Below are 25,487 nucleotides of genomic sequence, written 5' to 3'. Positions count from 1 at the left end.
CGTAGTATATATGCAGATATACCAAATACTCTTTAAAAAATCCGGCTTTTAGTTTTATAATACATGAACTACTTTTTCCATATTCATTATTTTAACTTTAAAACCTCTGTTCTTAAAATTTTGCACTACTTAAAATTTTTCAACCGTACAAAACTTTCAATTTATTCATTCAAAATATTTGGGAAACGAGAATGAGCGCATATCTAAACTTCCTCAATTTCCTTTGCCAATCCCCTTCGGTATACTTATAATTAAATTTCGCTGGTTTAGAAAACGGGGCCACATAAAACTGATTAAAACTTTCCGACTGCCACCATTGTTAAAAACAACGAAAGAATGGAGGTATAGAAATTAAATAAAATAAAAGTCAGAGAAATTTAAAACTTCGAATCGTTGCAGCGTTGAAGGCCACGAGAGAAAATATTGAAGTGGGCATCAATTGGAAAAGTGCAAAAGTTGGCAAGTGCATTTATCAATGAGTGTGAACGTTGAAGGCCAATGTTATTTTAATGCAAATGTGTGAGTACAGGTAGTAAAAAAATTTAAAATTGTTGAAAAGCTGATTGGTGTTGAAAATTGTGGTGCAAATGGGGAGAAGTTCAAGCATTTCTTCTCGGAAAAATGAATCCTTTTGAGTGGAGCGTTACGACGCTGAAAATAAGCACCAAATTGTCAGTGATTTCAGAGAGCAGAGAAATTACTCAACCCCACAAGTATGTCTTTTAACAGTTCCACATACCAGTATGGTGATGTGGTCAGCTCGATTCTTTTGCACGCCGCACTGGGGCTGATGCATTGAACATAAATAGTTATAAAAGAAAACGTTTAGTCGTCTATCGAAGACTATTAGACTATCTCCGGTTTCCGCACAGTTTTCGATGACGCTTCCTATGCCATTGCAAAACTAATTCCCATAGAAATTTTGGGCAAAAGAAATGAAGGGAGTATATATTAGTAGGGCTATACGAACACAACGTGGAGCAAAGCGTAAAGATGTTGCAGCAGAAGAAAGACGTCATTCGATCGCCCAGTGGCGAGACCGTTGGAACAGATCACCTAAGGTTGTAGACAGAATGCAGATGACGAAGACGAAGACGTTTCGCAAGTCGTCAGCTTGGAACTGGGCGGTACTGTTTTCATAGAAAAACCGTTTGCTATAGTGAATTAGTTACGTTTCATTTAATTGCTTGCAACTGTGAAATAAACGGGAGTTACTTTTGAAAAATGTATTAATGAAAATCTTATTAATTTAAATAAACTATTTTGGATGAACAAAAAATACTGCGAATGGGTTTCTGGTCAATTTCAAATGGGTCCTCATAGGTCGCATACAGGATGTATTACTTTTCTTAAAGTTTTTATTTTGGGGCCTATTATCAGTCGGCTTCATAAAATCGATTTTTTTACTGCAATCGATAGATATATAATATTTTAGGAGAATATGCCCTCAACATATTCAAGCGGAATTCAAAGTGATGTCGGAGTTACAAGCCTGTGTACCGTTCCTCGTGTGAGTATACTGTCTACCTTCTGAAAACTTTGAAACACGTTTTCTCAAAAAAATATTTCTGAAAATGGCGTGCAAGATTTAAAAAAAACGACGAAAGTTACCGTTTCAAACTGATAATTTATGTAAAGATAATTAAAATGCGCAACTAATAAACTAACAAAATACAAAAAAAAATTATTTTGTAATGTTATTTAACACATATTTTGAAAAAAAATAGCGAAAAAAGCACTTTTTCAATAATTTTGGTTTTTTATTTATGTTAAAAAAATTGTTTATTACTCTTCACTCATGCCTTCAAATAAATGCAAAAGATTATTCCTGTGTGTCGCTTTTTTCGCCTCGAAAAAAAAAAATTGAGAAAAAACACCTTTTTTTGAAGCCACTGATAAGAGGCCCCCTTAAGGTGTTACACTCTTACCATTCCGCCAACTACCCAAAAAGCAGTGTGTACCTAAATAATTAAACATTTCCAGTTTGGATATCTACCTTAAAGTAACAAACAACTTTTCAGCAGCCATGAGCGGAGTTTTTGTTGAAATTTGTTCAATTCTTTTTTTCAATAAATGTCTCAAATTTTTAGGCAAAACGTCAATTAAACGTTCTTGAATATTCGTAAAAAGTATATTCGTGTTGTCGTAACTCTTCGTACAATTTCTATCAGCGCACGGAATATTTTTAAAATAGATACTTCCAAACTGCTTAATCTGCACAGAGAGTGAGGAAGATGCTAATCACGTCTTGTTCCGATGCCCACGCTATACTCGCAGAACCTTCAAAATTTACATGAAGAAAATATTGTAGATTTTAAGCTGAAATCAGTTGATAACCGGGAGGTAGTCTACGCTTATGTAAAATATATTCTTAATCACATAAGGCGCGCGGAGCCCAGCAGACGTCAAAATAACTAGCAGCCTATGAGCTGACCAGCCCCGTGAGGTAATAGGTACCTTTTTGGCAGCTTCGCGGGGAGAGCGGTAGATAGTGGAGAGGTGTTTAGTGCGTAGGGATAGCTGTGAGGCTACAAGTCGTGCATTCTACTATGTCGCAGTACTCATGAGAGTTTCGGGTGTCATGCCAGAAAAAAATGTAAAAAAAATATTTTTAACCAATTTAAAAAAATCATCGAAAAATTATCAACAAAAATTGAAGAAGTAATAATGAAAAATAGAATTGTACAAAAAAATTTCGTTTTAACTTTACAAAAGTAAACCTTTGGAAGTTATGTCATAATTACTTGTTATTGTTAATAGTAATAATTAGGTAAATCAAAATTTTCTATAAATCACCATTAATTTATAGTAGAAATTCAGTTTTTAGTATCTTTCAAAAAACTCGACAGGTCTGGTGTGGAAGTCGTCGAGCCTTATAAGTTTCCACCTTAATCAAGGTAGTATTTAATTTTTCAAATTTATCTTATCAGCACCCGTTGCTGGGCGCTATCTTCAATCTAAAATGAATGTCGAACATTTGTTTTATGGACGAACTGCACAAAACTGCCAGGAAGAAAAAAATACCAGTCTAACGGTTAGACGCGATAGAAGTGAAACCTTCCGTAAAACAAACTGAGAGAGAATGAGACGAAAGCAGCATTAGGGGCGGGATAATTATATGTTCATTATAATATTGCTATAAAGTTCATATTTTATTTTCTTCATTTTATTATTATTCATCCTCAATGTTTTCAATTTCAACAAATGATACGAGTGGCTTATGATAGATAAAATATGATACAAATGCTTTGGTTTCGATGTTGTCAACATATCTTTGAAATACCGCGTCAATGGTTGTTTTTGATCGTGTTGTCGATTCAGTGCGATTGTTACACATTTTTAAATTGAATGTTGTATTGAGAAAGTCAATTGAAGGAACCGCTGTGTCCAATGCAAAATTTACGTTAAAATCACCACTTAAAATCATTGGAACTTTATCGTAATCTTTTCTAAGTATCCGCGATACTTCTGGTGTATACTTTATTAAATTTTCGTGAATGAATTCCGTGATGCTATTTATTGATTTTTTTTCTGTCGATATTCACGACACTTTTCTGCATTATTTTTCGGCATAATTGCGGTAAATATTTAAAAATGAAAATATTTACGAATATAAAAATACACACGCGGTTGCTATTATGAGCGTGACCGAAACTCTAACACAATTACATTTTTTTGAATGTTACAAACACATATGCACGCAGGTTTTGCTGGGGCATGACCGAAACTCTAACACAATTACACATACATATGCACTCGTATTTGTTTGAAAATCGACTTTTTTTTTTGGTTCTCCGTCACCTTTGGAAAATGTGTAAACAGTAAGCAAACTTTATTCATATATTTTTCTTCATTTTTGCATCAGTAAAATTAAACAAACGCCGTAGCCGAATGGGTTGGTGCGTGACTACTATTCTGAATTCACAGAGAGAACGTCAGTTCGAATCTTGGTGAAAACACCAAAATTAAGGAAAACTATTTTTCTAATAGCGCTCACCCCTCAGCAGGCAATGGCAAAACACCGAGTGTATTTCTGCCATGAAAAAAAGCTCCTCATAAACATATCATAAAATAAAATAAAATAACTGTATAAAAAAAATGTTTTTCTTGTGATTCGAACCAAGGATTTTGGATCGGAAGCTCACATTGCTAGTCGCTCGGCTACCGCCCCATGCTGTCGGCGCTGGCCTAAAAGTTATTTAGTTCATCGCTACGTTTATATCAACATATAATATAACGCTTCGTAGCCAAGAGTGTCGCTTTTTTCGTTTCACTTTTTCTCAAATCACTCCCAACGATTCTAAAGAAGTTTTCACTTCAAAAACAAAACTTGGTAAAATCAATGCAATTTTTAAGCCAATCGAAACATGCACCAAAATTCAATTATCAAATTGCATACTAGAAGTCTTACTTAAAATTTTAATAGAAAAGTTTGAAATATTTAAAAAAGATTGTTGAATTTTTTTTAATTTTCAAAGAGTTTGGGGCTCGGATCATTCTTCCATATAAGAACTATGTTTTCATTAAAAAAATTATTATTCTTACAATTAAATAAGAAATAACTAATTTGTCAAAAGTTGTCAATAAGTCCGCGTGTTATAGTTATTTAACGCAGTGTGTGTATGTAAGATGTGATTATTATAATTATGAGGAAATTTAGCATTTATCCTGAATCATCTATTGTGATCCCTTCCTGGATTCAGAGTATCTGTATGAGCTCCACCTCTTTAATATATTTTATTACAATGAAACCGATGTTGTCGTCGTCACCAAGTCGTTTCTGTGCCTCTTTCGCTCAGCCTGTTTCGCTAAGCGTTGAGTCAATGCTCATAGCTAAGAGACTGAGCTGTGGATTTTAGTCGGCTGTTATGACAGACACTCTAGCCTGCTGGGACAGTACTGCTACTTGCATAAGAATCGTTCAAATAAAATGTAATTTTCTATTTGCTTTGAAATATATTAATTTATAATTTATTTTTTTCACGTTAAAATAATTTCTCGCGTAACACAGCTGCGAGACCTCTGACTCCTTAGCTAAGCCACTCCCTTCTGCGGCCATCAAAGTCACGGTTAGCAAATGGGTAACTACAACCCATAAGCGAGCTTGGCAGGCTAAGAGAGGCTGCAGATGGACTAAACTGATGTTACCTGTCATGTCCGATCGACTGTCGCAAACCCTTCTGTCATTAAGCAGAGGGGAGTGCAGACGGCTGGTTGGACTGATGACGGGCCACTTTCTGTGGGCGAAGCACATGGAACGGTGGGGCATCTCAGACAGTGTACTCTACCCAGCTTGTGAAGAGGAGGATGAGACGGGGGACCACTTCCTGCCCCGCCTTCGCTCGAATCAGCTTTGAAGTCTTTGGCACTGAAGTGTTCAGAAGCGACCACGTTGGCTCCTTGGTACCACAAGATCTACTCAGATTTCTTCGGAGATCGGGTAGATTTAAAGAAAATGAAAGGGGAATCCAAGTGTAGTACAATGGACTTAATTAATGTCTGAGTGCTGTACTTGCTAGTTGTCCCGACAAAAAAAAAACACACCTGTCGCAACACTCTATCAAAGCCCCGAAGCAGATTTAAAAAGAGCTTTTTGGCATGAGTTGGTGATCTTTCGGCGATGAGTATTTGAACTTTCGTGGACAGCAAATAGTGCCACCTAAGCGCGGTGAATACGGTAGCCTAAGTATGATTACGATGTTCTGTTTGACCAAAAATAGTAAACAACCAACGAGTGCACTGAAATATGCATAATTTTTCTTTGTATTGGGGCAAAATGTCTGATACTGCCAAAATAAATTGGGGACATATGCACGCATGTAACAAAGAAAAAATCTGGAATCCAATTTGAAAAGTTTTTTTTTTGTAACAATTATTCGATCATTTTATTTCCCGCTGCCAACGAAAGGTGAATGCTATTGAACATTCAAACGTATTTGCATAGCTAAGACACTCTACTTACCACCACTGCGCACACATTCCGCGTAGACTCTATAGACTTCAGACGCAACACTTATTGGAGATATTTGAAGACTTTTGTTTGAACTAAGTTTCCTGCATGCAATATTTATGTTGCCAAAAGTTGCATCCGCCACCTAAGAATTTGGCATTTTTGTTGTATTTTTTGTTATTTTGGGAATTCACCACTTTGCCACACCTGCGTCGCAAAACTTTTCGCCCAATCTAATTAGTATGTAAGTGGTGTATTAATAAGCGGCAAGAGTTGTTAGTTTACCGACTGTAGCTGCACTTGTTCATAAGAAGCTTACAAAATAAGTCAGGTACAGCAAACATTGAGTAGGAAGCTAAAGAAATTGAGTGAGGAAATAGAAATTCTAGGAAGGCAGGATGCATGAAATAAAGTAGCTTCCTTTCATCTTTAAGCTGCTTTCCTTGCTGATTGTACTATTTTACAGCTCCATATGCTGAGGCAAAGTCAAAAACTTTGCCGTTTGTCATCTTCGGGAGATTTTCGTACGCAGAAGGGTGGCCCTCAAGCCGAACTGTTTTAGAGAAGAATTGGCCAAATGCTATTTTTTCTATTACTCGTTTTAATGCTTTCGAAGGAAGTTGACAACTTTAGAGATATTAAAGTGTAGCAAAGTTTTGTGAAGATGCTTCCACTTGTTAGTGGCATATAATTGTTAATATGCATGTGAGTAGAGGTGTGAAATGCAATGCAGTAACTGCTAGTGTGGAAATGTTGGGGTTGAATGGAAATTCCTTTAAGCGATGATTGCATTTGTTTCACAAATTAAGATATTTGTAAGGAATTCATTAGTGTGGCAAAAGTTTTACAATGAAATCTTAATTGTTAAATTAAGAGGAAGAGAAGAAAATAAATAAAAACATGGGGAAAAAACACTAGCCCAACTTTCAATTTCACACATTGACATGCGTCCGCAACTTCCATTAGTCTCACATGCTCTTATCTGCAGATTACAAAAACTTCCTGCAGATAAAAGCATGTGAGACACAAATGTTTTCTTATCACCAGCCAGCATGACTTTTTGCAAATACTTGTACTTACATACAATATATTGTTTTACGCGCATGTATGCGTATACACGCATGGGCAAAGTAATAGGTACACCATATTTGGAATAGCTTTGACTACTTTTCGCTTGTTTTTAATTTAAAAAAAATGTTTGTAAAAATATATCTCCCTCGGCAACAAATGCTCTATAAAATTGGTTTATGAGATTTACAAAAATTCGGCAAATTTCATTTATAACTTGAAACCTCAAAATTCTCGTTGATTTTTTATAATATTTTTCCTTGATGGTGTTGCGCATTTTCTACATACTACGTTGCCCATATTCGACGGACCCATGTGTTTTTTTAAATTATTATTATCGTCAATATCAATAAATTGTGTTTTTCTTTGATTTAAAAAAACACACATGGACCCGTCGAATATGGGCAACCCTGTATAAGGATTACACCGCCAGCGAAAAAATTTTGAAAAAATCCAACGCTTTTTCAGTCACATCGAGTTTGGACGTTAAAGAATTTGATGGGCTAACAACTGCGTACTCAAATACATTTTTTTTAATTCTTATTAAATAGTCTAAAATTTTAATGAGATTTTGTCGAATTTTTATAAGTTTTGTACAAAGTGCTAAACCTTGATTTATGTGGCATTTGCTGTTGAATGAACTATATTTTTATAAAAGATTAGTTAGAAAAAAAATGAAAAGTAGTCAAAATTGAGAAAAAATAAAAAAACTATGTATATAAAGGGTGATCAATTTAGACGTTTCGGATTTTAAATTGAGATAAAACAACGAAAATCCAAATTCATTGAGCAATCTTTTTAGTATATCTTGTGTAGAACCATTCATGACCTTTATTTTTTTAAGATAATTTCTTTAAAATATGGCCCGCGTTGCGGTCATCCGCAAACACTAATTTGAACAGCTCGCTGCTGGATTTTGGTCAGTATCTCGTGAATAACTTTAGTAATGCTGCCGAAAAAGCCCTATTGGAGAGAGTACCTCCAATGTAATCACCTTTATACAGGATGCGCCATCTTTCATTTCCGTATTAAAACATTGAATCACTTTGAAACAAAAAAAAACTGATTTGTATAAGTGAGGTATTTTTATTTGGTTTGGTTATTTACAATTTATTAAAACTATTTTTTGAATACAATATCAACAAGTGGCCACCTTTATTAGCAATCACAGACTGCGATCCTTTTCTGCGTTTGTCATCACCTTGTCAAGCATTTCGGGTTTTATAGCGTCGATTTCGGCACGAATGTTTGCCTTAAGCTGCTCAATAGTCCGCGGCTTATTGGCGTAAGCCTTACTTTTCAGATAACCCCACAAAAAGAAGTCCGGGTGGTTAAGGCAGGTGATCTGGGGGCCAGTTGATGTCGCCTCTTTTTGACACTAGACGTCCCGAAAATTTTCGTTGCAGAAATTCAATTGTTGCATTCGCAGTGTGGCATGGCGCACCGTCTTGTTGAAACCAGTAACCGTCTAAACCTTTCTCACGCATTTGAGGGCAGACATAATGAGCTAACATCCATCGATATCGGTTTCCATCGACCGTTTCATTTTCTCGGTAAAAATATGGCCCAATGATTGTTTTGCCGCAAATGCCGCGCCGAAACAGTTACTTTCCGGTTATGCAATGGCGTTTCATGGACCTCGTGTTGATTCTCAGTTCCCCAAATGCGGCAATTTTCTTTATTCACGCTGCCAATGAGGTTGAAATGTGCCTCGTCAATCACTAAAATTCGCTTCCGAGAATTGGGTTCAGTGTCAACCATTCGAGCGACTGTTTTGCCGCATTCCAAGCGACATGACTGGCCTGTCGGCAATATTCTTTGTGTCAATTGCACTTTATACGGAAACAATTTTAAATCATCCTTTAAAATTCGCCGCATTGTGGTTTCACTGATGCCAAAATGCTGAGCGACGAGCAACGACGATACGACACTGTTGGCTCCTGATCAACGCTCTCCCTCACTGCTTCAACAAGTTCATTGGAACGACTTGGTCGTTGATGAACGGCATGTTGACGATCTCCTACTATCCCGTGCTCAAAAAATTCGACACAAAGAGACGAATAGTATTGTCAGACGGTGTCTGTTTGCCGCGATACTTTTTTGCGATATGCGACCCAAATTGGGGGACATCAGAATTCGTTTTAGAGGTATGGTTCCTTCGGCAAAGTTTCTTATTTTGATCCCTAGAATACGATTTTCACAGAGCAATGAGCGATTTTTAAATCGACCCGCCCTACTGTATATGTATGTATATATGCTATACCTATTAATTGGACCATGAGTGTATGTAAACACTTCTATGTTTATGTTTTGTAATTTTCTCTCCCTTCATTAACTCTCCACTTTTTATTGTACATAATTCTCATCAAATGCTGATGGCCTCACATAATTTCTATTCTATTGCTTTCACCTACACTTCGTTATCACACCAAGTATAATAGCTGTGTGTATGTGCCGAATTCACCATTTATTCATTCATTCATTGCTCTTTTATTAACCTAATTGGCATTAGCTGCTGTACCTTCCAACTACACGTACCATAGCACTCAGCTTTTTGGCTTTTTTTTACTACCTGCTATTTATTTGCAAATTTTATTCTTTGCGCTGAAGCATAGCATTTATTTTCCTCTCAGCCCATTTGATTATATTCATTAAGCGCGCGAATGGTGTTTATTGCTGTTTGCAGGTCCTCCTATCTATACACAGATGTATGTATTTGGTATCTAGTTTATTTGTGCTATGAATTTTCGTCCTTTCGTAATACTGATTTGTTGTTTCCTCCTTTGCCCAAATAAGTCGTGGCTCTTTTTTTTCCTATTTTGCTATTTTCCTACTTATTTAACTGTGACAAGCATTAGCTGCCCTTTATTCTTGGCACAGTGGTGCTTTGTTGATCAAATAGTTTTCGTGTTCTTATAATACTTTCTGCCGCAGCGCAGCACTTTCGTAAATTGTATGTGAATTTTTAGTATAAAGCAGGTGGATTAGAGCTTTCTTTTGAATAAGTAAAATAAAAATGAAAAAAGGCAAATTTGTTTCTAATATCAATCGGCTCTCGGCAGACTTGTTGAAATCTAGTTCAGATTATGGTGGTAGTGAAGGTGCTGTAGGAGTGACACAACCCCCAGATCCAATTAGCACAAAAAAAGCCATTTTGAAATACCACTTATTGATCCACTGCTTTTTATTAGTCGAACCATCTTGATTTAACTATATTACTAATCTACCCACGATGTCTATTTTCTTTTCTGCAATTTTTTTCAAGTTAAGCAAAGACAATTTTCCCAGTATTTTATGCCGCAGAGCACCCAGACTTTCGCAGCCACACAAATAGTGAAGGACTGTTTCCTTTGATTCTTTTTGGTTGTAGCTTCTACATCTATCGTTTTACGGCCATTCCATCTTCTTGGCAGGGTCTCCCAAAGACCAATGGCCTGTTAATTCTTAATAAGTCTGCTCGTGGCTTTATTAACAACTCTTCAGTTCTGGATTTGTTGAAACTGGGCTACGCTTGTTTAGCTATTTTGCAGCTATCCATTTTAGTTCATCTGCCAACGGCCTGCTTCTAGAATAGCGAGAAGATATCCCTATTGCGCACGCCTTCGGACAGCCTATTTCTATGGCGTCGGATCCATTATAGGATGCCATTGTCTTGCAATTTCATCAGTTTTCTCATTTCCTGCTTTCTGCTGCCTATGGCCAGGTGCCCCGATGAGATTGATGTGATTGATGTCTGTCGTGCTAGTGGTACTGAGATTGGACAAGAATGTTCTTCTGCTTGTCAGTCCTTTTATTGCGCAGTTTTCTGCCAAATCGGTAAGGTCTTGCAAACCTACGTTGCATGTGAAAAATATCTGCATTATACGAGTATTGATCTCCTCGATGAGGTTTTGAATCAAGTCAAGTCATGTAGCAAAACCTACATTTTCGGGTACAATTATTTTTATAGCCTAAAACATTTTAAAATTGTGTACCTGAAGGCTTTTCGAAAAAATTGAAGAAATGCTGAAATTCATGTTTTAGTGAAATATGTAGTTTGAACACGTAAAGTAGAATTTAACAAGAAATACAGGGCCCGCCATCTATCGTTACGGATTTGAACTAGGTATTATTTGAAGAATGGTAACACTTAGCCGTCATCTGATTTGACAGAAAATTAGTTTTATTCTTCCGCTGAACGAAAATGGTTGTGTATACGCTCAAAGAATGCTGGGAAATATTGCGACATTACTTTGAAAATCATGGTAATGTTGCAGAATGTGTACGAAAATTACGGACGGCAAAGGGAAGAAGATCGCACTGTTTTCGAAAATCGCATTATCAGCCGAAATTCTGAAATCATTTGGCCGCCTCGGAGCTGCGATTTGACGCCGTTGGATTATTATTATTATCTTTGGGGTGCCGTTAAAGACCAGTGTTATGCCAACAAACCAGCAACAATTGATGCACTGAAGACCAACATACGCGTTGTCATAGCTGAAATACAGCCGCATACAATCGAAAATGTGTTGAAAAATTGGAGCGATCGTATGGGATGGTGCATGGCTAGCCGAGGCAGCCATATGAATGAAGTTGTGTTCCATCATTAACCGGAAGGATTGTACTTCAAAATAAAAAAAAACAGTTAGGAAAAATATTGAGTAGTTTCTTTTTTTGATAGGATTTTTAAATCCGTAAAGTTATATGGCGGACCCTTTATTTTTGTATGATATTTTAACCCATTAATTCCTTTTAAATAGTATCGTTTTGATCCTTTTTTGAAGTAAATTGAAAACCAATTCTGAAGGCTGGAGGGTTAAAATGTTTTACAAAATTATTCCTCGGAAAATTTCATTATGGAACTTCTCAGACAAAATCTGTATAAAAAGAAAGTAAAAGTCTGCAGAAATGAAAATAGCAAATAGTTGCCCAGATCCTTTTAAGGTATACAACTCTTTTTATTCTTTCTTTCATATGCATTTGCGAATGCACAAAGTTGCTACCTGTGTCGGTAGTTGTACTTTTTAGTGCCTTAGAACGGGGCTTGCTTGTTCTTAGTTACTTGATTTTGGAGCTTTTACAAGGGCACTCTACTTCACTTCAAAACGTGTCATCTATTTTTGAGCTATTCAAGAAATACGTGTAGAGAACTGTAAAGCTAAAGTAGAGACCCGGAAGAGAATATTCTTTATATCCCTGACTTGACAAGATTTATGTTGAGTAGCAAAAATTGGCATAGAATAGTCTGGATTAAACAAATTCGCGGGAAGTTCATTTAGAATTCCGGAGTGATCAAATTTTATTCAATTCCAATTACTAATGCATGAAATCTTATAAAGGTTATAAAGAAAGTTATTAAGTATGCTTTTTTCCCAATGACAGCTAAAACCAACTGGTTAGTATAAACGCTGACTTTAGTGCCTTGGTGACTTTTTTGCTAACGGTGGACTTGTGTGTGGACATTTATCAGATGCTGATTTTATAGAGCAAAAATGGATTATACTATCTCCAGCACCCGGTAAGCAATGTGAGGTTTCACCTTACTCGAATAAATATCTTAGGTTACAGGCTTCTCGAAGCGTTGGAATGTCACTCGGCTACAGTTGCGTGAGAGAAATGCTGCGTGAGAGAAATACCGCATATTGACAGGCCTAGCAGCAGTGATGTGTTTAATTTGTTTGATGACCCACTGATACTGGTAGTCAAATGGGTTGCCAAAATATATCTGATCAAATAATACATGGTCAGTTTACGAGATATTTAGCAAAATAAATTTAAAAAAATTGCGGAAGGTTTGGCGGACAGTTGTTTCAGTACCCAGCAATAAGCTTTAGAATTTAAAATTTTCCCATAATTATAATAAAAATAATAAATGTGTAAGTGAAGTTGATTCATCAAATGTTGAGTGAAATATTCATTTAAGAAAATATTGTCTCAAGCAAATTTTTTATCAACATAGCCTAAATTTGCTCACAAGTAACTCTCGATGGATGGGATTAATTGAATATGGCGGCGTCAAATTTTGTGTAGACGTTTCTAGCATAAATACAAGAAGCGATTTGTATGTCAAATTTCATCTTAATTTGTTCAGTCGTTTCTGTGTGAAGAAAGGTGTCACTTGGAGTCAGTTTTCAAGTTCATAAAATTTCAAGATACAGGGTGACTTCCGCTAAGAAAGTTCTTATTTCAGGAACGAAAACTTATGACCTTCAGTTCGAGTAATTCAATTTAATTCTTTAAACTATTTTTGTTTTTTAATAACTATCTAAATCATACATACCCACAAAAGAGGGAAGGCGTGAAAAGCCTTTAAAGCATTAACGACGGTACTCAGAAGCGCCAGGCAAGAATACAAACATATTTCAATCGGAAGTCTACGCAATAGAAAGGTGCGCTCACTTTGAACGCAGCTATAACAACTGTAATATAACTATTCCTACAGTTAGCCACGTAGCAATCAAGGCTCTCAACTATTTCCAGGTTATATCAAATCTGGAATGTCTTGATTAGTGGAATATCTTAGGCCACAAGAACCCGCTACGTATTCTAAGGATTCAAGAATACATATCAATTACTGATAAAGAAACAACAGATGAATTAGACATGAAAGGGATGACCTCCACATTTTTAGGCGCAGAGCCATTTTGCAGCCTAGGAAAGAGTAACTTTTACTCCTTTATTTAGGAAGTAGAAGAAAGACGAAGAACATCATATTGAGACACTCCACCAGGTTTATCGAAATCATAACTACTTATCATTAGTTTTAACCTAAATAAGTATAATTTTAGAATCATTAAAAGAGATCAGAATCATTACAGGGCATTTCAAACCGAATCATCATCATCTTACTAATCTGGGAATATACTCCATTGGAAGGTGCAGTTTCTGTAGACAGAAAGATGAAACCGCCAATCGTGCCTGATGCTGATGCTTAAGTGGGACAAAACCTTGGGAAAACATTTGTTACCAGAGAAGGAAATAAAACTCAATAGTATAAGAGGGGTCAGAGTGCTAAATCTGCTCGTAATATTAATAAAAGAAATACAAGAATAAACTCTTCGTTAGTACTCATATTGTTATCATAATGCAATAAACAATTTTTGGAAAATTTAGGCCTTTGAAATTCCTTGAAAGTCGTTCAAAATTTAATTCAAGAAGAAGTGGGAAACTAAGTACGCAGTATTACTAAATAAAATCTTTAGTTTTACCTGCATATGACAGTTTCTCTTAGTAACAAAAAAATTTTATTTAAAGCACGACAGTTGAGGTTCTCACCTTGAAAGTTTGTGCAAAAAAAGACGTGGTCGAAAAGGTTAGCAAAATTTATATTCGACGCTCAAAAAATTTGCTAGCCACTTTGTGGTTCTATTATTATCAAGTTAAATTATTAGGTCAGAAAGAACGCAGATAGCACAGATAAAACAAGGAAAACAACGAAATAAATGGCATAAAATTCCTGCAGCTGAAAGGCGCTTTTCTGAGTTATTTACCAAAATGTTCGCTTTGACTAAACTAACCCGCTGTTTGACCTTAGTAAAAATGAAATTATCATTTCAACTCATCATACGCTAAAGTAGCCACCACTTAAAGCTAATATTGTATTAACTAACCATGCACTGATAAAGCGGCACTCAATCTGTTCAAATGTAAGGTGGCTAGCATGGCAACTAATGACAAAAGAACAAAGAAACTCTTTTGCCTCATGACCCTAACATTATTCTATGCCGCAATTGCTTCATCAATGCCAAATTAATTTTATCATATCATCTATCATTTCATCCCATTGTTGCAAGCGCATCATTCTTGACCTGATGGCGACTTTGTTTCAGATTGCAGTGGCGTGGACGGAGTCATGTCACTTGATGGCATTTGTTGGCGCTGCCTTCATTGTTTGTCTCTCTATTGTGCGGGATTTTTTGTGTCACCACTTAAGATAAGTTTGGCAATTTTTTCTGGTTTCTTTCGCATTTCATTTTATCTCACGCTTTCGTTTGTCCTGCAGATTTTTCGTTGCAGACAGCAACGAACAAGGTAATAAACAGCAAACAGTTAGCTATTAAAAATTTATATTGACCAATTTTAAGTGAGTTTTTTTTCGTTTGCTTTTAATTTACGCATAAACTTACAAATATACAAACATTTTGACTCAAATTTGGCTGATTGTTTATTTTAGTTTAAGAGCAATTTTCACTTAATTCAACTTGACAAAGAATACAGCTTGCGCCATCTAATTTTTGCATGACTTCGTTAGTCAATGTTGGGCAAATAAATTTTATTTAACGCCCTTCTTGGTGGCTAATAAAGCCCATCTCGATGGAGTTGAGCGGTATGCGCCGTGGCGTTGTGGTGAAGCTGGGAATTTTGTGGTGAGGCAATTAAAAATACCACTGAGTGTAATTAGCTTAAAACTTTGTAGAATTATTACTACGGGCAGCGGCGCAAGCATGCGGTGGGCACAGGTTATGGAAAAGTTGATGGGCGCTGCGGGATGAGGAGAAGAGCAGTGGCCGATCAATCGCATTTATAAAGCCGCAAATTCAATTAACTGGTGAAATATTAAACAATTAATAAAAAATAATTTGCTGACTTTTACGAAAGCTAGATTGTTGAATATGAGAAATTCAAGAATATTCAGCTAATTAAAATATTTGTTTAGACAACTCCGATAAGGAACCTTATTATGCTTATATTGGCACAATATAAAATCTCATTTGCTTAGATGGTAATTGGCATCATTTTAGCAGGAAAAGTTAAAACACTTTTTTGGTTTTTTGATTACATAAAATAATTGCACACTGTTCATAGAAATTATTTTGAAAATAAGAAAGAAAAGTTATATTAAGCGAAATTAAGCGAAAGTTCTGAGCATTTTCTGGTAGATGTTTTTACTGAGCCACATATCGCGAAGTATTTTTCGCATCAGATCAGTTCACCTTTTTTATTTGGGTTTGGCCGAACTCCTCCTCCTATCTGTGATTTGTGTCTTGATGTTTTGCACAAATGGAGGCACCGCCTTCGAACGGCGGATGCTTTTGTCTTAGGCACTTTTTCATGACAGAAATGCATTTGGTGGTTTGCAATAGCCCTCTAAGGTGCGAATGCGTTTAGAGAAACATTTTTTTTATTATTTTCTCCGGATTCCAAACCCACGCTCTGACGAATGGTAGTTTCACAGCAGACAATTCAGCTAAAGCGGCCGCCTCTTACAGGTCATATTATATGGATTTTAAAAGTTTCTAATAGGTTTTCGTTTAGTAAAGTTAGTTGTGTGTTAGCTTCTTTCAAAGTGAAGTTAAAAATTTGCAATTTCGATACAAGTTTCCCAACCCTTATGGCCAAAGTGGAAAGTCGGGTATGCGCCCAGAAAAACTTTTGCTGTTCGTGGGTCGAAAAAACTGTTAGATCAAAGTTCAAATGAGGTAGTTCGAGGGATTCTATAGGTCAGTCTCCTAAAATTTTGATAAAACCAGTAAAATTTTCGAATTTTATTGCATTACCTCAAAAACTCTCACGAGTTTCATACGCGAAAAATTTCACGTGAAAAGGCATTGTGTGATTTCATTTACTTACTACTGTTGTACTTGGATCCCTTGGCGTCTACTCTTTGAAGAAAATCAATACTTCAGAGTAAAAATTCTGATGTGATTAAAATGGATATTGGAATATAATTTAAACATTTTCAGTGTCATGCGTCTAATTTCCTTTTCTAATTTTCAATTTCTGCAATGTGATACTACCAAATATCATACCTAGGCATTGATTTGAATAAACGGCTTATGTGGAAAATGCAAATATTTGCCAAAAGGAAAGTCCCAGTATTACTATTTTGAAGTATGTATTGTACTGTTATACTGTTAAATGGTAAAAACCCTTTTAATGGACAACAAACATATCCTTTAGCAATCTGTGCTCAAACCAGTCTGGGCTTATGGAATCCAACTGTGCCTCTGGGCACAACTGGAGAAGGAATCAAATTTAAATAAATTTAGAAATTCTGCAGCGTTTCCAGTCTAAGGGTGCGTAGAGTATCATGGTAAATGCTCTATGACGAATGGCCGCATTTAATAGGACTTAAAAATCATTTTCATAAAAGAGGAAATACAATATTCAATGAGCAAATACCGAATCCCCATCGCTTACACCCAATGATCTGGCCTCTACTCCCATGTCACCATTGCATGTCCTTTTAAGATTGCAAAGAAAAACACGGATCTAGCCCATCGAAGAGCTACCTGTAGAATGTCAAATTTGTTTACCACAAAGGATGGTTGGTTGGTTGGTTGATTAAAGTGGTGATTCTTCCAGAATCCAACTAGCGCTTCCGCACCATTTTGTTGCCACATCTTCGTTACCAACTTGTTTAACGGTTATTTACAGCAAGACTACATCCAGTCGGTGCGGTTTGAGAACCTTATTAGGTTGTTGACGTCTAAGTCAGACAGTTGTTCGAGATTCTCGAACAGTGGTCGGCCCAGGGTTTACATTCTGTCCTTCCATAGGGCATGGCATTCACAGAGGAAATGGAAGATTGTCTCCTCTTTCTCCCCGGTTGTTTGCAACTGGGACAATATGTGTTGAAAGGGTTGCCAATTTTGACTGATTGTTCCCCGACACAATAGAGGCCAGTTCTGCTAATTTTGCATTTCGTCTGGTCTCTCCAGTTCCCTCTTGCCAGTTCATCTGCTTTTTCGTTACCTTTAATATTCCGATGACCCGAGACCCAGATTAAGGTAACATTATGGTTTTCACTCAAGGTGGAAAGGCCATTCCTACTTTGTTCCACCCCCATAGAGTTTGTAGTAGCTGAATCCAGTGCCTAGATTGCAGCTATGCTGTCCGAAAGAAAGTGATATTGCCCTTAGTAGCCTACAAGCTTCTTCAATTGCCAGTACTTCCGCCTGGAAGACACTGCAGGCATTGGGGAGACGCACACATTTTTCACTTTAAGTCTGTGAGAATATATACCAGCTCCAACACCGCAGCCCATTTTACTGCCATTCGTATAGACTGTAGTGTCGAAATTGTTTAGAGAGAATCCCTTATTCCATTCTTCCTTATATGAAAAGAGAGCAAAATTTCTAGTGAATGTTATCATCGGGACGATGTAGTCAGTTCTCACCGAGATTAACTGAGTTTGTCGCAATAATAGACTAGCGTGACCATAAGTTTTTTCTCTCCAGCGACCCGCTTCATTTAACCTAAATACACTCATGGTTGCCGTCTTCTTAATATGTAGGTCAATTGAAATAACGTGTGTCAGTGCATTGAGAGCCTCCCTAGGACATCATCTGATTGCACCGACCGTTATTGCACAAGTTGATCTTTGTATTCTGCCGAGTAATATAGTATTGTACTCTCTCCCTAGAGCTTTCCACCAAACCACCGAACCATACGATAAAATTGGTCGTATAACCGTCTTATACAACCATAATGTATTCTTCTTTCAAGCATGCGTTTACAGGCATATAAAGCAATTTCTGCCTTCCTTACCCGTTCCTCAACATTTAATTTCCAGCTTAGTTTGGAGTCCAGAATTACCCCCAAGTACTTTGCGCTGGGTGATAGTGAGAGAGTTTGTCCGTTAATATTTGGTAGGGTAAAAGTTGGTACCTTATATCTGGTGGTGAAAAACATAAGTTCTGTGTTACGCATGTTTAAGCCTAGGCCACAGAGTGTGGCCCATGAGTTAAGCTCCCTAACGCCCTTTGGATGATCCCACTGATCGCATTAGGATACAGTCTTGACGCCATTAACAGCGCATCATCAGCGTACGCCACCGCTGAAAAATTTTTGTGCGCAAATTGTTGTTGATTCCAGTAATATGCATGTCGAAGTTGAGGCACGCTTTGGTAGCGTCGATAGACTCATAGAAACCGACGAATCTGAGCGTCATGCGGGCGCTTACTGTCCAGGAATTTATAAATTAATTACAAAACTGCTTGGAGCTAAGTTTCTAGATTTTTCAGTTTGAAGGAAAGAATTTTCTGTACTCCTAAACTCTATCTGTTAGTTTAGTTAGACATAAAGTTGTAATTTAATTCCACATAAATTCCCTATCCTATAGTTTTAATAGTCAGTGTGAAATCATGTTTTCCAAACTTCGTAAAATTAATAAATAAATAAACTATTTGCATAAAAATAATTACGCCTATTTAAATTGCATCGAAAATACTAGAACGTTGAAAATTGTTTACCTTACCTAATAATATAGGCAACTCTATAATCAATAGCGTCAATTTACCCGGAAGCAGCTGAAAATTTCTAAAAAAAAAACAAAAAAAAAATGGCTAACACCATAAAAAGTTTCATAAAAGCCGTTATCCTATTAACAAATGAAAGTGGCGGTAAGCAGCTTATTAGTAGCCACCACAGTCCATACAGTTATAATAAATAAAGACATGGCGGGACACCATGGCGTATGCGGTGGCCAAATGGTCATATAAGCGCTCCCCCTATTTGACCACTGGCTGCACGCATATACGCATATTTATATGCATTATATTTTAATTGGTTTCTTTTTAACTATTATATGAAAAATGCATGCGAACTAGTTTTATCGAAATAGTACATGATGCGCTAATTCAAATTTGCTAAGGGAGTCATTGAAGGACGTCAACAATGTGTAATATTCTTTGTTTTTTTTTTGTATTAAGTTTCAATATTTTTCTATTATCTTACTAAATGGTACTTTAGGTTAGAGTGAGCGAGGCTTAACAATAAGCTTCACATTTTTGGAGTTTCTTCTTTAGTAACAACCTGATTTATTTGGTAGTGCCAGGAAAAGGAAAAGAAGTAAGAGAATAGTACAAAAATGACAGATCGGATTTTTATGATAGAAAATATAAGACATGCCAAGTCTTCGGAAGGTGCTGTTGCCATCTGGTATTAGGTTTTTTTTACTTACTAAACCATCACAATATATGCAGAAAATTTTTTCAAAGGTTCAAGCTAATTATGAGAAAATTCCTTGTAGATAGGGCTTTGAAAAGTTCGCGTCAACCTATATATCCCATTTTTTCATATTTCGCCTGATTTTTCAGAAAACAAAATTTACAAGGTCATTAATTTTGCCCTACCTACTGTCAAACTTCCATAACTCGGACTTCTAAAACTAGAATTTTCTATAACTCAAACTAAATCGGTTGACAATAGGTTTTAGAAAGGAATATCGACTCAATTTTAGTCCCATAACTTAAACCTCTCTACCCCGAATTTTTCTATAACTTGAATTTTGGCACATGCTTCGTTAAGTCGATGTACTTAGGGGAAATCCCAAATTATGTGCTTCCTTAGTTTTTCAGTGTATTCGGAAAAGTACTTACGTATTTGAAAAGCGTGATGTTTCTTCTTCGTATAACGTTTGACCATCAGTTTTAATGGCAAGTTTTCCCCACTAACCACGGAATTATTAGGCACTATCGCAAAGGATTCGGATTTGAGCGGAATGGAAAGTGATAATGAAGGTAGAGTGGAGAGAATCATTTATATTTGCAAGGGAATGACACTACCATGGAGGATCCCTGTAAGGCTTTGAGCAAATTAGAGTCTCTTTCTAATAAAAACTTCGAAAGGGATTTGGATTTTTGTCAATAATTTCTTATTATTTTAATGCATTCTATGCTATTATGTTTGCTGTTAAAAAAAGAGGTTGTCTGTAAAGTCGGTTTACTGACGATAGTTTAACGTGACAACATCATGAGAAAATACTGATGTAAGGGTTGCAATTTTCCAAAAGAAAATTTTAACTTTATTTGTTTGATAGACATTTTGTATGGATATAGAGACGGAGGTAAATGGAATCGCAATGGAATCGATCAAGTTACATTTACACAAACGTGAAAAATGACGAAACATTTATCAAATTCATGAAAGATATCTTCAATTTCGATTGTGCATCAGACGTTAATAAGTCAAAAACACTAAGAGGCACCATCATCGATTTGCCTTTTTCAAGACACTTTACACTCGAAACACTCCCTTTCATTTCCTACTTTTTCTATCATCGTCCTATTCTCAACAGAGAAATGGTTCATTACCATGCACACAGGAAGAAGGCATATGCAAATACAAGTATGTGAATTTATATACCTACATATGCGCATATACATACATATATATGCTCACTCAAGTAGGAGAGAGCCAGATGTCGAACATTGCCGAACGCGGGGGCCGATTGTGCCTCTTTGTCGTTCGTTCCGCGCTCTCGCTTGTAGTTCAAGCAAGGTAACGACGCATGAGCAAGATAACGACCCACTTTTTGGTGCCTGCAGCCGGCTACATCGAATTATAAGACGCTATAATTATCGTTATCGTTATTATATATAAAAAAAATATATTATTCTACAGGGTGAACGATATGAAGTGTTACCTATTCAAAACACCATAACTTTTTTGTGTGAAATTAATTTTTATTGATTTCAAAGACAAAATTGTTCAAAAATGATTACAATTTTAACATACATACATTCACTTTAGCTCGATATGATCACCTTTTGCCTTGACTATAGCCTTCAAATGGTCCAAAAATGAGTTGCATGCTGCACGAACGTGATCTTGAGGTATTTTGACCCATTCTCGTATAATCGCTTTTTTCAGCGCATCCATACTGGCATATTTTTGGTCCTCACCTTACTCTCCAAAATGGACCAGATGGAATAGTCCATCGGATTTGCGTCTAGCGAATGCGAAAGCCATTGTGTGGATGGAACGAAGTGTGGAATATGATTTTTTAACCATTCTTAGTTCACACGAGCTTTATGAGACGGTGCGGAGTTCTGTTGGAACGTGCATGGTCTACGACCGAAATGTTTGCGTGTCCACGGCAAAGCAGCTTCTAAAATATTTTCCCGATAATAAGTCGCATTCACTTTGACACCAAGCTCGATAAAAACGATTGGAGAGCGTCCAACAGCGGTCACTGCGGCCCAAACCATTACTTGCGATGGGAAATTGCTTCGAGTGGCGTTCGGTCAAGTAAACACGATCATTTTGAGTGTTTCTGAACTGATCAATTGGGAATTTTTTTTCATCAAAAAACACAATGTTAGGAAATTCGCCACGTTCGTGCAAGCGCAACAACTCCTTTGCTCTTTCGCACCGAACTTTTTTTTGCTGGCGTGAAAGATCGTGTGCTTTTTGGAACTTGTAAGCCTTGACCTTGAGCTCATTTTTCAATATGCGTCGAATGCTGTCTTGCAATATTTTCAGTTCTTTGGCCATGTTTCTTCCACTTCGACGTGGATTTCGTTCAAGTCGAGCCTTCACTTTCCGAACCATTTCTGGCATTGTTGCGGTTTTTTGGTCCACTTCTATAGCCTTTTGCAATGCCACCAGTATCATTGTAACATTTTATAGTGCGATACACAAACATTTTATTCACTTTGAGGTGACTGAGCTCACCAGCAATTGGGTTGTGGTTTTCCAGGCAAATACAACGCAATCACACTATTACGTTTGAATTCCATCACAGGAAAAAAAAAATTCAACCAAACTGAGACGCGAATGCTTTTGATGGCTTATAAACAATATATTGAACTGTCATTAGAACAATTTTGACGTTGATGTCATGAGCTGTTTTACAGATACAAGCAGTGTGAAGTTGGTAACACTTCATATCGTTCACCCTGTATAGTTCGAAGTGTCTATAACTCAAATATTTTCACTGGATTATGGTGATTCGAGGTGAAGAAGCTTGACCGCATTTGTAATTTTTGCAAATGGCGTCGTACGTCAATCATATTTCACACTTGTTTGTGAAGTTTGTGACACTTAAGAAGCTGCAATATACAAACAGACATACAAGTAACGGTCAAAGTAAATAATTCCATCACTCAGAGTGAGAAGTTTGGATATTGCAGTTTCTTTTTTGGTATATAGTAAAAAAGTGATTCAAAAACCAAATTGGATTATTAATTTTGCGCTACTTTGTATATATATGAATAAATCCTGCTCAAATTTTGCAAACGTGAATGAAAGATTTTTATTTTACAAGGAATCTAAGAATGAGATACAGCCCGCGATAAACGTTAGTACATCAAATTTTTAACCACTTGTGATAATTTTTTTTTTTTAATATTCATTTAATTTTTTTTTTTTTTTTAATTTTAATCAGTTTTGACAAAGATGTTATTTCTTAAGTGAATGTTAAAGTTAATTTTTATTATTTTTATTTTATTTGTTTTAAGCTAATCCAGTTTTGATAAAATTATTATTTTTTTAAATGAATATTAATTTCAATTTAATTTTTTTAATTTTAATCAATTTTGATAAAATTGTTTTTTTTTTGAAGCGAAAACTTCTTTAGAATCGTTGGGAGTGATTTGAGACTCGATGAAACGAAAAAGCGACACCAAAAAGAAGAAGAAAAAAGATATACGTATATATATGTATGTATAGAAAATGCTTCATTACCAGGCACACAGAAGGATGGCATAAGCAAATTTAAATTTGTGAATTTATATATGTATGTATATATGCGGATATATGTATATATGTTGTGTGTATGTACATATGTGCCTCGCCACAGCAAAACATACGGTAAAATTTCTCAAGAAATCCAGCGCGCATTCATAGGCACAGCATTGCATGTACAGTAGGGCGGGTCGATTTAAAAATCGCTCATTGCTCTATGAAAATCGTGTTCTAGGGATCAAAATAAGAAACTTTGCCGAAGGAACCATACCTCTAAAACGAATTCTGATGTCCCCCAATATGGGTCGAACTTTTTAGTTTCTTTTCTATAACTCAAATTCATTCATTTACATATGTTCTTTGAAATACCGCGTCAATTGTTGTTTTTGATCTCATTCTCTCTCAGTTTGTTTTACGGAAGGTTTCACTTCTATCGCGTCTAACCGTTAGACTGGTATTTTGTTCTGATATTCACTTAATTTTTATTTGTGTTAATTTTAACCAGATGTGATGAAATTATTATATATATTTTTTTAGTGCTCACTTTTTTTTTGTGTCGGGACAGACTAGCAAGTACAGCACTGAGACAACATTAAGTCCGTTGTATTGCAGGCGGGTTCCCTTTTTAATTTTCTTTAAATCTACCTGACTTCCGAACAAATCTGAGTAGATCTTGTGGTGCCAAGGAGTCAAGGTGGTCGCTTCTTAACACATCAGTGCCAAAGACCTCAAGCCTGGTTCGAGCGAAGACCGGGAAGTTGCACAAAAAGTGGCCCGCCGTTTTGTACTCCTCTTCACAAGCTGGGCAGAGTGCACTGTCTGAGATGGCCACCGTTCCCATGTGCTTCACCCATAGAAAGTGACCCGTCATCAGTCTAACCAGCTGCCTACAGTCCCTTCTGCTTAAGGACACGAGGCCCTGCGACAGTCGGTCGCACAGGACAGGCAATATCAGTTTTGTCCATCTGCAGCCACTCTCAACCAGCAAGGCTCGCTTGTGTGTTAAAGTAATCTGTTTGCTAACTGTGGTTTTGATGGCTGCAGAAGGGAATGGCAGAAATATTCACTAAATTTTTATTTTTTATTTTATTTGTTTTAATTTTAACCAGTTTTGATGAAATTCCGCTTTTTTATTGTTTTTTATATTACTTAAAAAAAAAAGTAAAAAACTGTATAGTTTCGTTCTTCATCAGAATTTCGTTCGTTCTTTATTTCTATCCTTTGTTACCTTCCTACCTCAATTTTCTGTCTCATGGTTTCACAATGAACGGTTTTCTTGCTAATTGTTTAAATGTTACATAAGACCTATGTCGAACTTCAAACCATTTTCAATCATTCAACGGGTACATTGAACTACATGTTAACACAACCAATTGAATATTTTCGACGTAAAGCGACATTATTTCGTTGTACTTTTGTGGTGTACGGCAATACGAAATCGAAATTATGGTAGTCGAGTCACCAGTTGGAAAGGGCAATTAATGATGGCGCTTATTTAGCAATTGCTAAGGCTATTTAATAATTCTATTCATCAGATTGAAGTGGATCACCCGGTATTTGTCTATAAAAAGAAACCTCATACTTCATTTCAAATATAAATTAATATATATTGACAGCAGGCAATGTTTCGTCAAGCAAACCCGTCTCCAGGTTCTTCAAAAACCTGCCTTGCCTTGTTAATATCTGGTCTAGTAAATTCAGGTTAAAGATTCGAAAGTCTCTAAAGATTCATCTCTTAAAGTCATGTGTCAGTTGTACTCTTCACTCAGGTCAAGCAATAAAAAGCAGGTCCCATGACTGGCTGTGTGGTGAACCATGAAATTGATATAAGTTCTCAGTCATAGAATGCCCATAGAAAATTATGACACGTACGTTGTAATTGAGTTAATAGTAAAGTGTTTTCCAATAACAGGTGTTACAGGTGAATGGATTGCGTTATCTAGAGATGATTAGCGATTTTTTATGGCCGGAATTCGTTGGTATTGATCTGGACAACGTTTTTTTTCAACAAGACGGCGCTACGTACCACACAAGCAAAGAAACCATTGCTCTTTTACGGGACAAGTTGCAGGACCGTGTT

The 25,487-nt window shown here is 36.4% G+C and overlaps 1 protein-coding gene across 1 annotated transcript in view; it reads right to left on the bottom strand.

Annotated features, from left to right (window-relative positions):
- Positions 1–25,487, bottom strand: part of LOC129249023 (putative neural-cadherin 2) — a 124,272-nt gene that overhangs the window by 3,764 nt on the left and 95,021 nt on the right. The window lies entirely within an intron of this gene.

Source organism: Anastrepha obliqua, chromosome 5 (assembly GCF_027943255.1).
Source record: "Anastrepha obliqua isolate idAnaObli1 chromosome 5, idAnaObli1_1.0, whole genome shotgun sequence".
Classification (NCBI taxonomy): Eukaryota; Metazoa; Arthropoda; class Insecta; order Diptera; family Tephritidae; genus Anastrepha; species Anastrepha obliqua.
This window is presented reverse-complemented; position numbering and strand designations above follow the sequence as displayed.